The following is a 13,116-nucleotide window of genomic DNA, read 5'->3' as shown; positions in this document are numbered from 1 at the left end:
TGTCCTCAAACATCTCATTTCTACGACATCCACCCTCCTCCGCACAACTTCTATCCATAGCCCACGCCTCGCAACCATAGAACATTGTTGGAACCACTATTCCTTCAAACATACCCATTTTTGCTTTACGAGATAATGTTTTCGACTTCCACACATTCTTCAAGGCTCCCAGAATTTTCGCCCCCTCCCCCACCCTATGATTCACTTCCGCTTTTATGGTTCCATCCGCTGCCAATTCCACTCCCAGATATATAAAACACTTCACTTCCTACAATTTTTCTCCATTCAAACTTACCTCCCATTTGACTTAACCCAACACCCTACTGTACCTAATAACCATGCTCTTATTCACATTTACTCACAGCTTGCTTCTTTCACACACTTAACAAACTCAGTCACCAGATTTTGCAGTCTCTCGTATGAATCAGCCACCAGCGCTGTAACATCAGCGAACAACAACTGACTCACTTCCCAAGCTCTCTCATCCACAATAGACTGCATACTTGACGCTCTTTCCAAAACTCATGCATTCACCTCCCTAACAACCCCATACATAAACAAATTAAACAACTATGGAGAAATCACACACCCTTTCCGCAAGCCAACATTTACTGAGAACTAATAATTTATCTATTTTCCGACACGTACACATGCCTTACATCCTCGATAAAAACTTTTCACTGCTTCTAACAACTTGACTCCCACACCCTATATTCTTAATACCTTCCACAGAGTATCTCTATCAACTCTATCATATGCCTTCTCCAGATCCATAAATACTTCATAGAAATCCATTTCCTTTTCTAAGTATTTCTCACTTACATTCTTCAAAGCAAACACCTGATCCACACATCCTCTACCACTTCTGAAACCACACTGCTCTTCCCCAATCTGATGCTCTGTACATCCTTTCACCCTCTCAATCAATACCCTCCCATATAATTTACCAGGAACACTCAACAAACTTATACCTCTGTAATTTGAGCACTCACTCTTATCCCCTTTGCCTTTGTACAATGGCACTATGCACGCATTCCGCCAATACTCAGGCACCTCACCATGAGTCATACATACATTATATAACCTTATATATATATATATATATATATATATATATATATATATATATATATATATATATATATATATATATATATATATATATATATTTTTTATTTTTTCATACTATTCGCCATTTCCCGCGATAGCGAGGTAGCGTTAAGAACAGAGGACTGGGCCTTTGAGGGAATATCCTCACCTGGCCCCCTTCTCTGTTCCTTCTTTTGGAAAATTAAAAAAAAACGAGAGGGGAGGATTTCCAGCCCCCCGCTCCCTTCCCTTTTAGTCGCCTTCTACGACACGCAGGGAATACGTGGGAAGTATTCTTTCTCCCTTATCCCCAGGGATAATATATATATATATATATATATATATATATATATATATATATATATATATATATATATATATATATATATATATATATTATATTATCCCTGGGGATAGGGGATTAAGAATACTTCCCACGTATTCCCTGCGTGTCGTAGAAGGCGACTAAAAGGGGAGGGAGCGGGGGGCTGGAAATCCTCCCCTCTCGGTTTTTTTTTTTTTTTTTATTTTTCCAAAAGGAGGAACAGAGAATTGGGCCAGGTGAGGGTATTCCCTCAAAGGCCCAGTCTGTGTTCTTAACGCTACCTCGCTAATGCGGGAAATGGCGAATAGTTGAAAGAAAGAAAGAAATATATATATATATATATATATATATATATATATATATATATATATATATATATATATATATATATATATATTCCTGGGGATAGGGGCGAAAGAATACTTCCCACGCATTCCTCACGTGTCGTAGAACGGGACTAAAGGGGACGGGAGCGGGGAGCCAGAAACCCTCCCCTCCTTTAATTTTAACTTTCTAAAAGGGGAAACAGAAGAAGGATTCACGCGGGGAGTGCTCATCCCCCTTGAAGGCTCAGATTGGGGCGTCTAAATGTGAGTGGATGTAACCAAGATGAGGAAAAATCAGAGATAGGTAGTATGTTTGAGGAAAGGAACCTGGATGTTTTGGCTCTGAGCGAAACGAACCTCAAGGGTAAAGGGGAAGAGTGGTTTGGGAATGTCTTGGCAGTAAAGACAGGATTTAGTGAGAAGACTAGAGCAAGGGAAGGAGTAGCACTACTCCTGAAACAGGAGTTGTGGGAGTATGACATAGAGTGTAAGAAAGTAAATTCTAGATTGATAAGAAAAAAACTGAAAGTGGATGGAGAGAGATGGGTGATTATTGGTTTCATATGCACCTGGGCATGAGATGAAACATCATGAGAGGCAAGAGTTTTGGGAGCAGCTGAATGAGAGTGTTATTGGTTTTTATGCACAAGACCGGGTTATAGTGATGGGTGATTTGAATGAAAAGGTGAGTAATGTGGCACTTGAGTGAATAATTGATATACATGGGGTGTTCAGAGTTGTAAATGGAAATGGTGAAGAGCTTTTAGATTTATGTGATGAAAAAGGACTAGTGATTAGGAATACCTGATTGAAAAAGCGAGATATACATAAGTGTACGTATGTAAGTTGGAGAGATGGCCAGAGAGCTTTATTGCATTACGTATTAATTGACAGGCGCGCGAAAGAGAGACTTTTGGATGTTAATGTGTTATGATGTGCAACTGGAGGGATGTCTGATCATTATCTTGTGGAGACGAAGATGAAGATTTCTAGAGCTTTTCAGAAAAGAAGAGAGAATGTTAGGGTGAAGAGAGTGAAGGAGACTTGTGTGAGGAAGTACCAGGAGAGACTGAGTACAGAGTGGGAAAAGGTGAGAACAAAGGAGGTAAGGAGAGTGTGGGAGGAATGGGACGTATTTAGGGAAGCAGTGATGGCTTGCGCAAAAGATGCTTGTGGCTTGAGAAGCGTGGGAGGTGTGTTGATTAGAAAGGGTAGTGAGTGGTGGGATGAAGAAGTAAGATTATTAGTGAAAGAGAAGGGAGAGGCATTTGGACGATTTTTGCAGAAAAAAAATGCAAATGAGTGAGAAATGTATAAAAGAAAGAGGCAGGAGGTGAAGAGAAAGGTGCAAGAGGTAGAAAAGAGGGGAAATGAGAGTTGGGGTGAGAGAATATCATAAAATTTTAGGGAGAATGAAAAATGTTTTGGAAGGAGGTAAATAAAGTTCGTAAGACAAGGAGGCAAATGGCAACTTCAGTGAAGGGGGCTAATGGGGAAGTGATAACAAGTAGTGGTGATGTGAGAAGGAGATGGAGTGAGTATTTTGAAGGTTTGTCGAATATGTTTGATGATAGAGTGGCAGATATTGGGCGTTTTGGTCAAGGTGGTGTGGAAAATGAGAGGGTCAGTGATAATGTTTTGGTAAACAGAGAAGAGGTAGTAAAAGCTTTGCGAAAGATGAATGCCGGCAAGGCAGCAGGTTTGGATGGTATTGCAGTGGAATTTATTAAGAAAGGAGGTGACTGTAGTATGACTGGTTCGTAAGGTTATTAAATGTATGTATGATTCATGGTGAGGTGCCTGAGGATTGGCGGAATGCTTGCATAGTGCCATTGTACAAAGGCAAAGGGGAAAAGGGTGAGTGTTCAAATTACAGAGGTATAAGTTTGTTGAGTATTCCCTGTAAATTATATGGGAGGGTATTGATTGAGAGGGTGAAGGCATGTACAGAGCATCAGATTGGGGAAGAGCAGTGTAGATTCAGAAGTGGTAGAGGATGTGTGGATCAGTTGTTTGCTTTGAAGAATGTATGCGAGAAATACTTGAAAAAGTAATTGGATTTGTATGTAGCATTTATGGATCTGGAGAAGGCATATGGTAGAGTTGATAGAGATGGTCTGTGGAAGGTATTAAGAATATATGGTGTGGGAGGCAAGTTGTTAGAAGCAGTGAAATGTTTTAACCGAGAATGTAAGGCATGTGTACGTGTAGGAAGAGAGGAAAGTGATTGGTTCTCAGTGAATGTAGGTTTGCGGAAGGAGCGTGTGATGTCTCCATGGTTGTTTAATTTGTTTATTGATAGGGTTGTTAGGGAGGTGAATGCAAGAGTTTTGGAAAGAGTGGCAAGTATGCAGTCTGTTTGGATGAGAGAGCTTTGGAAGTGAGTCAGTTTTTATTCGCTGATGATACAGCGTTGGTGTCTGATTTATGTTAGAAATTTCAGAAGCTGGTGACAGAGTTTGGTAAATTCTGTGAAAGAAGAAAGTTGAGAGTAAATGTGAATAAGAGTAAGGTTGTTAGGAACAGTAGGGTGAAGGGTCAAGACAATTCGGAGGTAAGTTTGAATGTAGAAAAACAAGAGGAAGTAAAGTGTTTTAGATATCTAGGAGTGCATCTGGCAGCGGATGGAACCATGGGAGCGGAAGTGAATCATAGTGTGGGTGAGGGGGCGAAAATTCTGGGAGCCTTCAAGAATGTTTGGAAGTCGAGAACATTATCTCGGAAAGCAAAAATGGTATGTTTCAAGGAATAGTGGTTCCAACAATGTTGTACGGCTGCGAGGCGTGGGCTATGGTTAGAGTTGTGCGAAGGAGGGTGGATGTGCTTGAAATGGGATGTTTGAGGACAATATGTGGTGTGAGGTGGTTTGATCAAGTAAGTAATTTTAAGGGTAAGACAGATGTGTGGAAAAAAAAAAAGATTGTGGTTGAGAGAGCAGAAGAGAGTGTTTTGAAATGGTTTGGTCACACGTCAGCACGTCGACCCCGGTATACCACATCGTTCCAGTTCACTCTATTCCTTGAACGCCTTTCACCCTCCTGTATGTTCATGCCCCTATCACTCAAACCTTTTTCAATCCATCTCTCCACCTCCAATTTGGTCTCCCACTTCTCCTCGTTCCCTCCACCTTTGACACATATATACTCTTGGTGAATCTTTCCTCACTCATTCTCTCAATATGACCAAACCATTTCAAAACACCCTCTTCTGCTTTGTCAACAACACTCTTTTTCTTACCACACATCTCTCTTACCCTATTATTACTTACTTGATCAAACCATCTCACACCACATATTGTCCTCAAACATCTCATTTCTACGACATCCACCCTCCTCCGCACAACTTCTATCCATAGCCCACGCCTCGCAACCATAGAACATTGTTGGAACCACTATTCCTTCAAACATACCCATTTTTGCTTTACGAGATAATGTTTTCGACTTCCACACATTCTTCAAGGCTCCCAGAATTTTCGCCCCCTCCCCCACCCTATGATTCACTTCCGCTTTTATGGTTCCATCCGCTGCCAATTCCACTCCCAGATATATAAAACACTTCACTTCCTACAATTTTTCTCCATTCAAACTTACCTCCCATTTGACTTAACCCAACACCCTACTGTACCTAATAACCATGCTCTTATTCACATTTACTCACAGCTTGCTTCTTTCACACACTTAACAAACTCAGTCACCAGATTTTGCAGTCTCTCGTATGAATCAGCCACCAGCGCTGTAACATCAGCGAACAACAACTGACTCACTTCCCAAGCTCTCTCATCCACAATAGACTGCATACTTGACGCTCTTTCCAAAACTCATGCATTCACCTCCCTAACAACCCCATACATAAACAAATTAAACAACTATGGAGAAATCACACACCCTTTCCGCAAGCCAACATTTACTGAGAACTAATAATTTATCTATTTTCCGACACGTACACATGCCTTACATCCTCGATAAAAACTTTTCACTGCTTCTAACAACTTGACTCCCACACCCTATATTCTTAATACCTTCCACAGAGTATCTCTATCAACTCTATCATATGCCTTCTCCAGATCCATAAATACTTCATAGAAATCCATTTCCTTTTCTAAGTATTTCTCACTTACATTCTTCAAAGCAAACACCTGATCCACACATCCTCTACCACTTCTGAAACCACACTGCTCTTCCCCAATCTGATGCTCTGTACATCCTTTCACCCTCTCAATCAATACCCTCCCATATAATTTACCAGGAACACTCAACAAACTATAATTTGAGCTCTCACTCTTATCCCCTTTCCCTTTGTACGATGGCACTGTGCAAGAATTCCGGCAATACTGTGGCACCTCACCGTGAATCATACATGCATTAAATAACCTTACCAACTAGTTAACAATACACTCACAACCTTTATTTAATAAATTCCACTACAATACTATCCAAACCCGCTGCCTTGCCGGCTCTCATCTTCCGCAGTGCTTTTACTACCTATTCTCGGTTTCCCAAATCATTTTTCCTATCCCTCTCACTTTGCACACCACCTCGACCAAAACACCCTATATCTGCCACTCTATCATCAAACTCATTAAGCAAACCTTCAAAATACTCACTCAATCTCCTTCTCACATCACCGCTACTTGCTATCACCTCCCCATTAGCACGCTTCATTGAAGTTCCCATTTGTTCCCTTGTCTTACGCACTTTATTTACCTCCTTCCAAAACATCTTTTTATTCTCCCTGAAATTTAATGATACTCTCTCACCCTATCTCTCATTTGCCCTGTTTTTCACCTCTTGCACCTTTCTCTTGACCTCCCGCCACTTTCTTTTATACATCTCCCACTAATTTCCATTAATCCCCTGAAAAAATCGTCCAAATGCCTCTCTCTACTCTTTCACTGATAATCTTACTTCTCCATCCCACTACTCACTACCCTTTCTAATCTCCCCACCTCCCACGCTCCACATGCCACAAGCATATTTTGGGCAAGCCATCACTGCTTCCCTAAATACCTCCCATTCCTCCCCCACTCCCCATACCTCTTTTGTTCTCACCTTTTTCCATTCTGTACTCAGTCTCTCCTGGTACTTCCTCACACAGGTCTCCTTCCCATGCTCACTTACTCTCACCATTCTCTTAACCCCAACATTCTCTCTTCTTTCCTGAAAACCGCTACAAATCTCCACCTTCGCCTCCACAAGGTAATGATTAGATATCCCTCCAGTTGCACCTCTCATAACATTAACATCCAAACATCTCCCTTTCGCGCGCCTATCAGTTAACACATAATCCAATAACGCTCTCTGGTCATCTCTCCTATATATGTATATATATATATATATATATATATATATATATATATATATATATATATATATATATATATATATATATATATATAGATATTTATACTTATTTATTAATTTTGCTTTGTCGATTTCTCCCGCGTTAGCGAGGTACCGCAAGGAAATAGACGAAAGAAATGGCCCAACCCACCCACATACACATGTATATACATACACGTCCACACACGGAAATATACATACCTATACATATCAACGTATACATATATATACACACAGAGACAACACATATATACATAATTCATACTGTCTGCCCTTATTCATTCCCATCATCACCTCGCCATGCATGACATAACATCCCCCTCCCCCCACAGCTCCCTTTCCACATCCAGGCCCCACAGAACTTTCCATGGTTTACCCCAGACGCTTCAAATGCCCTTATTCAATCCATTAACAGCACTTCGACCACGGTACACAACATCGTTCCAATTCACTCTGTTCCTTGCACGCCTTTCACCCTCCTGCATGTTCAGGCCCCGATCACTGAAAGTCTTTTTAACTCCATTTTTCCGCCTCCAATTTGGTCTCCCACTTCTCCTCGTTCCCTCCACCTCTGACACATATATCCTCTTGGTCCATCTTTCCCCACTCATTGTCTCCATGTGACCAAACCATTTCAGAACATCCTTTCAGCTCTACCAAACACCCTCTTTTTATTACCACATATCTCTCGTACAGTAATATTACTTACTCGATCAAACTATCACACACAACTTAGTGTCCTCAAACATCTCATTTCCTGCATATCCACCCTCCTCCGCACAACTCTACCAATAGCCCACGCCTCGCAACCATATAACATTGTTGGAACCAGTGTTCCTCTAAACATATCATTTTTGCTTTCCGAGATAATGTTCTCGACTTCCACACATTCTTCAACGCACCCAGAACTTTCGCCCCCTCCCCCACCCTATGATTCACTACCGCTTCCATGGTTCCATCCGCTGCCAAATCCACTCCCAGATATCTAAAACATTTCACTTCCTCCAGTTTTCTTCATTCAAACTTACCTCCCAGTTGTCTTGTTCCTGCTGAACCTAATAACCTTGCTCTAATTCACATTTACTCTCAGCTTTCTTTTTTCACACACTTTACCAAACTCATTCACCAGCTTCTGCAGTTTCTCACACGAATCAGCCACCAAAGCTGTATCATCAGCGAACAACAACTGACTCACTTCCCAGGCTCTCTCATCCACAACAGACTGCATACTTGCCTCTCTTTTCAAAACTCTTGCATTTAACTCCCTAACAACCCAATTCACAAACAAATTAAACAACCATGGAGACATCACACACCCCTGCCGCAAACCTACATTCACTGAGAACCAATCACTTTCCTTTCTTCCTACACGTACACATGCCTTAAATTCTCGATAAAAACTTTTCACTGCTTCTAACAACTTGCCTCCCACACTATATATTCTTAATACTTTCCACAGAGCATCTCTATCAACTCTATCATATGCCTTCTCCAGATCCATAACTGCAGCGTACAAATCCATTTGTTTTTCTAAGTATTTCTCACATACATTCTTGAAAGCAAACACCTGATCCACACATCCTCTACCACTTCTGAAACCACACTGCTCTTCCCTAATATAAGGCTCTGTACATGCCTTCACCCTCCCATACCCTCCCATATAAATTCACAGGAATACTCAACAAACTTATACCTCTGTAATTTGAGCACTCACTTTTATCCCTTTTGCCTTTGTACAATGGCATTATGCAAGCATTCCGCCAATCCTCAGGCACCTTACCATGAGACGTACATTCATTAGATAACCTTACCAACCAGTCAACAATACAGTCACACGAATAATCAATAAATGCTACTGCAATATCCTCCAAACCCGCTGCCTTGCCGACTTTCATCATTCGCAAAGCTTTTACTACCTCTTTTCTTTTTACTATATCATTTTCCCTAACCCGCTCACTTTGCACACCACCTCGACCAAAACACCCTATATCTACCACTCTTTCATCAAACACATTCAACAAACCTCCAAAATACTCACTGCATCTCCTCACATCACCATTACTTGTTATCACCTCCCCATTAGCCCCCTTCACTGAAGTTCCCATCTGCTCCCTTGTCTTACGCACTTCTTTTCCCTCTTACCAAAACATCTTTTTATTCTCCCTAGAATATAATGATAATCTCTCACCCCAACTCTCATTTGGCCTTTTTTTCACCTCTTGCACCTTTCTTTTAACCTCCTGCCTGTTTCTTTTATACATCTCTCACTCATTTGCATTATTCCCCTGGCAAAAATCGTCCAAATGACTCTCTCTTCTCTTTCACTAATAATCTTACTCATCCATCTCACCACTCACTACCCTTTCTGATCTATCCACTTCCCATGATTCTAATTCCACAAGCATCTTTGGCTCAAGCCATCACTACTTCCCTAAATACATCCCAGTCCTCCCCAACTCCACTTACGTCCTTAGCTCTCACCTTTTTCCATTCTGTACTCAGTTCTCCTGGTACTTCCTCACTCAAGTCTCCTTCCCAAGCCCAGTTACCCTCACCACTCTTTTCACCCCAACATTCTCTCTTCTCATCTGAAAACCTCTACAAATCTTCATCTTCGCCTGCACAAGATAACGATCAGACATCCCTCCAGTTGCACCTCTCAGCACATTAACATCCAAAAGTCTATCTTTCGTGCGCCTATCAACTAACATATAATGCAATAACGCTCTCTGGCCATCTCTCTTACTTACATACGTATACTTATGTATATCACTCTTTTTAAACCAGGTATTCCCAATCAAGTCTTTTTTCAGCACCTAAATCTATAAGCTCTTCAACATTTCCATTTACAACACTGAAGACCTCATAAATTCCTGTTGTTCCCTCAACTGCCACATTACTCACCTTTGCATTCAAACCACACATCACTATAACCCGGTCTCGTGCATCAAAACTACTAACACACTCACTCAGCTGCTCCCAAGACACGCCCCTCATGATATATATATATATATATATATATATATATATATATATATATATATATATATATATATATATATATATATATATATATATATATATATATATATATATATATATATATATATATATATATATATATATATATATATATATATATATATATATATATATATATATATATATATATATGGGGATAGGGGAGAAAGAATACTTCCCACGCATTCCTCACGTGTCGTAGAAGGCGACTAAAGGGGACGGGAGCGGGGTGGCCAGAAACCCTCCCCTAATTGTATTTTAACTTTCTAAAATGAGAAACAGAAGAAGGAGTCACGCGATGAGTGCTCATCCTCCTCGAAGTCTCAGATTGGGGTGTCTAAATATGTGTGGATGGAACCAAGATGAGAAAAAAAGGAGAGATAGTTAGTATGTTTGAGGAAAGGAATCTGGATGTTTTGGCTCTGAGTGAAACGAAGCTCAAGGGTAAAGAGGAAGAGTAGTTTGGGAATGTCTTGGGAGTAGAGTCAGTGGTTAGTGAGAGGACAAGAGCAAGGGAAGGAGTAGCACTACTCCTGAATCAGGAGTTGTGGGAGTATGTGATAGTGTGTAAGAAAGTAAATTCTAGATTGATATGGGTAAAACTGAAAGTTGATGGAGAGAGATGGGTGATTATTGGTGCATATGCACCTGGGCACGAGAAGAAAGATCATGAGAGGCAAGTGTTTTGGGAGCAGCTGAATGAGTGTGTTAGTAGTTTTGATGCACAAGACCGGGTTACAGTGATAGGTGATTTGAATGCAAAGGTGAGTAATGTGGCAGTTGAGTGAATAATTGGTATACATGGAGTGTTCAGTATTGTAAATGGAAATGGTGAGGAGCATGTAGATTTATGTGCTGAAAAAGGACTGGTGATTGGGAATACCTGGTTTAAAAAGCGAGATATACATAAGTATACGTATGTAAGTAGGAGAGATGGCCAGAGAGCGTTATTGGACTACGTGCTAATTGATAGACGCACGAAAGAGAGACTTTTGGATGTTAATGTGCTGAGAAGTGAAACTGAAGGGATGTCTGATCATTATCTTGTGGAGGCAAAGGTGAAGATTTGTGGGGGTTTTCAGAAAAGAAGAGAGAATGTTGGGGTGAAGAGAGTGGTGAGAGTAAGTTAGCTTGGGAAGGAGACTTGTGTGAGGAAGTACCAGGAGAGACTGAGTACAGAATGGAAAAAGGTGAGAACAAAGGATGTAAGGGAAGTGGGGGAGGAATGGGATGTATTTAGGGAAGCAGTGATGGCTTCCGCAAAAGATGCTTGTGGCATGAAAAGCTAAGGGTTGGGTTGATTAGAAAAGGTAGTGAGTGGTGGGATGAAGAAGTAAGATTATTAGTGAAAGAGAAGAGAAGGCATTTCGACGATTTTTGCAGGGAAAAAATGCAAATGAGTGGGAGAGGTATAAAAGAAAGATGCAGGAGGTCAAGAAAAAGCTGCAGGAGGTGAAAAAGAGGGCAAATGAGAGTTAGGGTGAGACAGTATCATTAAATTTCAGGGAAAATAAAAAGATGTTTTGGAAGGAGTAAATAAAGTGCGTAAGACAAGCGAGCAAATGCGAGCAATTAGCCCCCTTCAGTGAAGGGGGCTAATGGGGTTATGATAACAAGCAGTGGTGATGTGAAGAGATGGAGAGAGTATTTTGAAGGTTTTTTGAATGTGTTTGATGATAGAATGGCATATATAGGGTGTTTTGGTAAAGGTGGTATGCAAAGTGAGAGGGTTAGGGAAAATGATTTGGTAAATATAGAAGAGGTAGTAAAAGCTTTCCGAAAGATGAAAGCCGGCAAGGCAGCAGGTTTGGATGGTATTGCAGTGGAATTTATTAGAAAAGGTGGTGACTGTATTGTTGACTGGTTGGTAAGGTTATTTAATGTATGTATGATTCATGGTGAGGTGCCTGAGGATTGGCGAAATGGTTGCATAGTGCCATTGTACAAAGGCAAAGGGGATAACATTGAGTGCTCAAATGACATGGTATAAGTTTGTTGAGTATTCTTGGTAAATCATATGGGAGGGTATTGATTGAGAAAGAAATGGCCCAAACCCCCCCCCATACACATGTATATACATACACATCCACACACGCAAATATACATACCTACACAGCTTTCCATGGTTTACCCCAGACCCTTCACATGCCTTGATTCAATCCACTGACAGCACGTCAACCCCGGTATACCACATCGCTCCAATTCACTCTATTCCTTGCCCTCCTTTCACCCTCCTGCATGTTCAGGCCCCAATCACACAAAATCTTTTTCACTCCATCTTTCCACCTCCAATTTGGTCTCCCTCTTCTCCTCGTTCCCTCCACCTCCGACACATATATCCTCTTGGTCAATCTTTCCTCACTCATTCTCTCCATGTGCCCAAACCACTTCAAAACACCCTCTTCTGCTCTCTCAACCACGCTCTTTTTATTTCCACACATCTCTCTTACCCTTACGTTACTCACTCGATCAAACCACCTCACACCACACATTGTCCTCAAACATCTCATTTCCAGCACATCCATCCTCCTGCGCACAACTCTATCCATAGCCCACGCCTCGCAACCATACAACATTGTTGGAACCACTATTCCTTCAAACATACCCATTTTTGCTTTCCGAGATAATGTTCTCGACTTCCACACATTCTTCAAGGCCCCCAGAATTTTCGCCCCCTCCCCTACCCTATGATCCACTTCCGCTTCCATGGTTCCATCCGCTGACAGATCAACTCCCAGATATCTAAAACACTTCACTTCCTCCAGTTTTTCTCCATTCAGACTCACCTCCCAATTGACTTGACCCTCAACCCTACTGTACCTAATAACCTTGCTCTTATTCACATTTACTCTTAACTTTCTTCTTCCACACACTTTACCAAACTCAGTCACCAGCTTCTGCAGTTTCTCACATGAATCAGCCACCAGCGTTGTATCATCAGCGAACAACAACTGACTCACTTCCCAAGCTCTCTCATCCCCAACAGACTTCATACTTGCCCCTCTTTCCAAAACTC

The sequence above is a fragment of the Panulirus ornatus genome, chromosome 19 (assembly GCF_036320965.1).
Source record: "Panulirus ornatus isolate Po-2019 chromosome 19, ASM3632096v1, whole genome shotgun sequence".
Classification (NCBI taxonomy): Eukaryota; Metazoa; Arthropoda; class Malacostraca; order Decapoda; family Palinuridae; genus Panulirus; species Panulirus ornatus.
Note: the sequence above shows the minus strand (reverse complement) of the source record.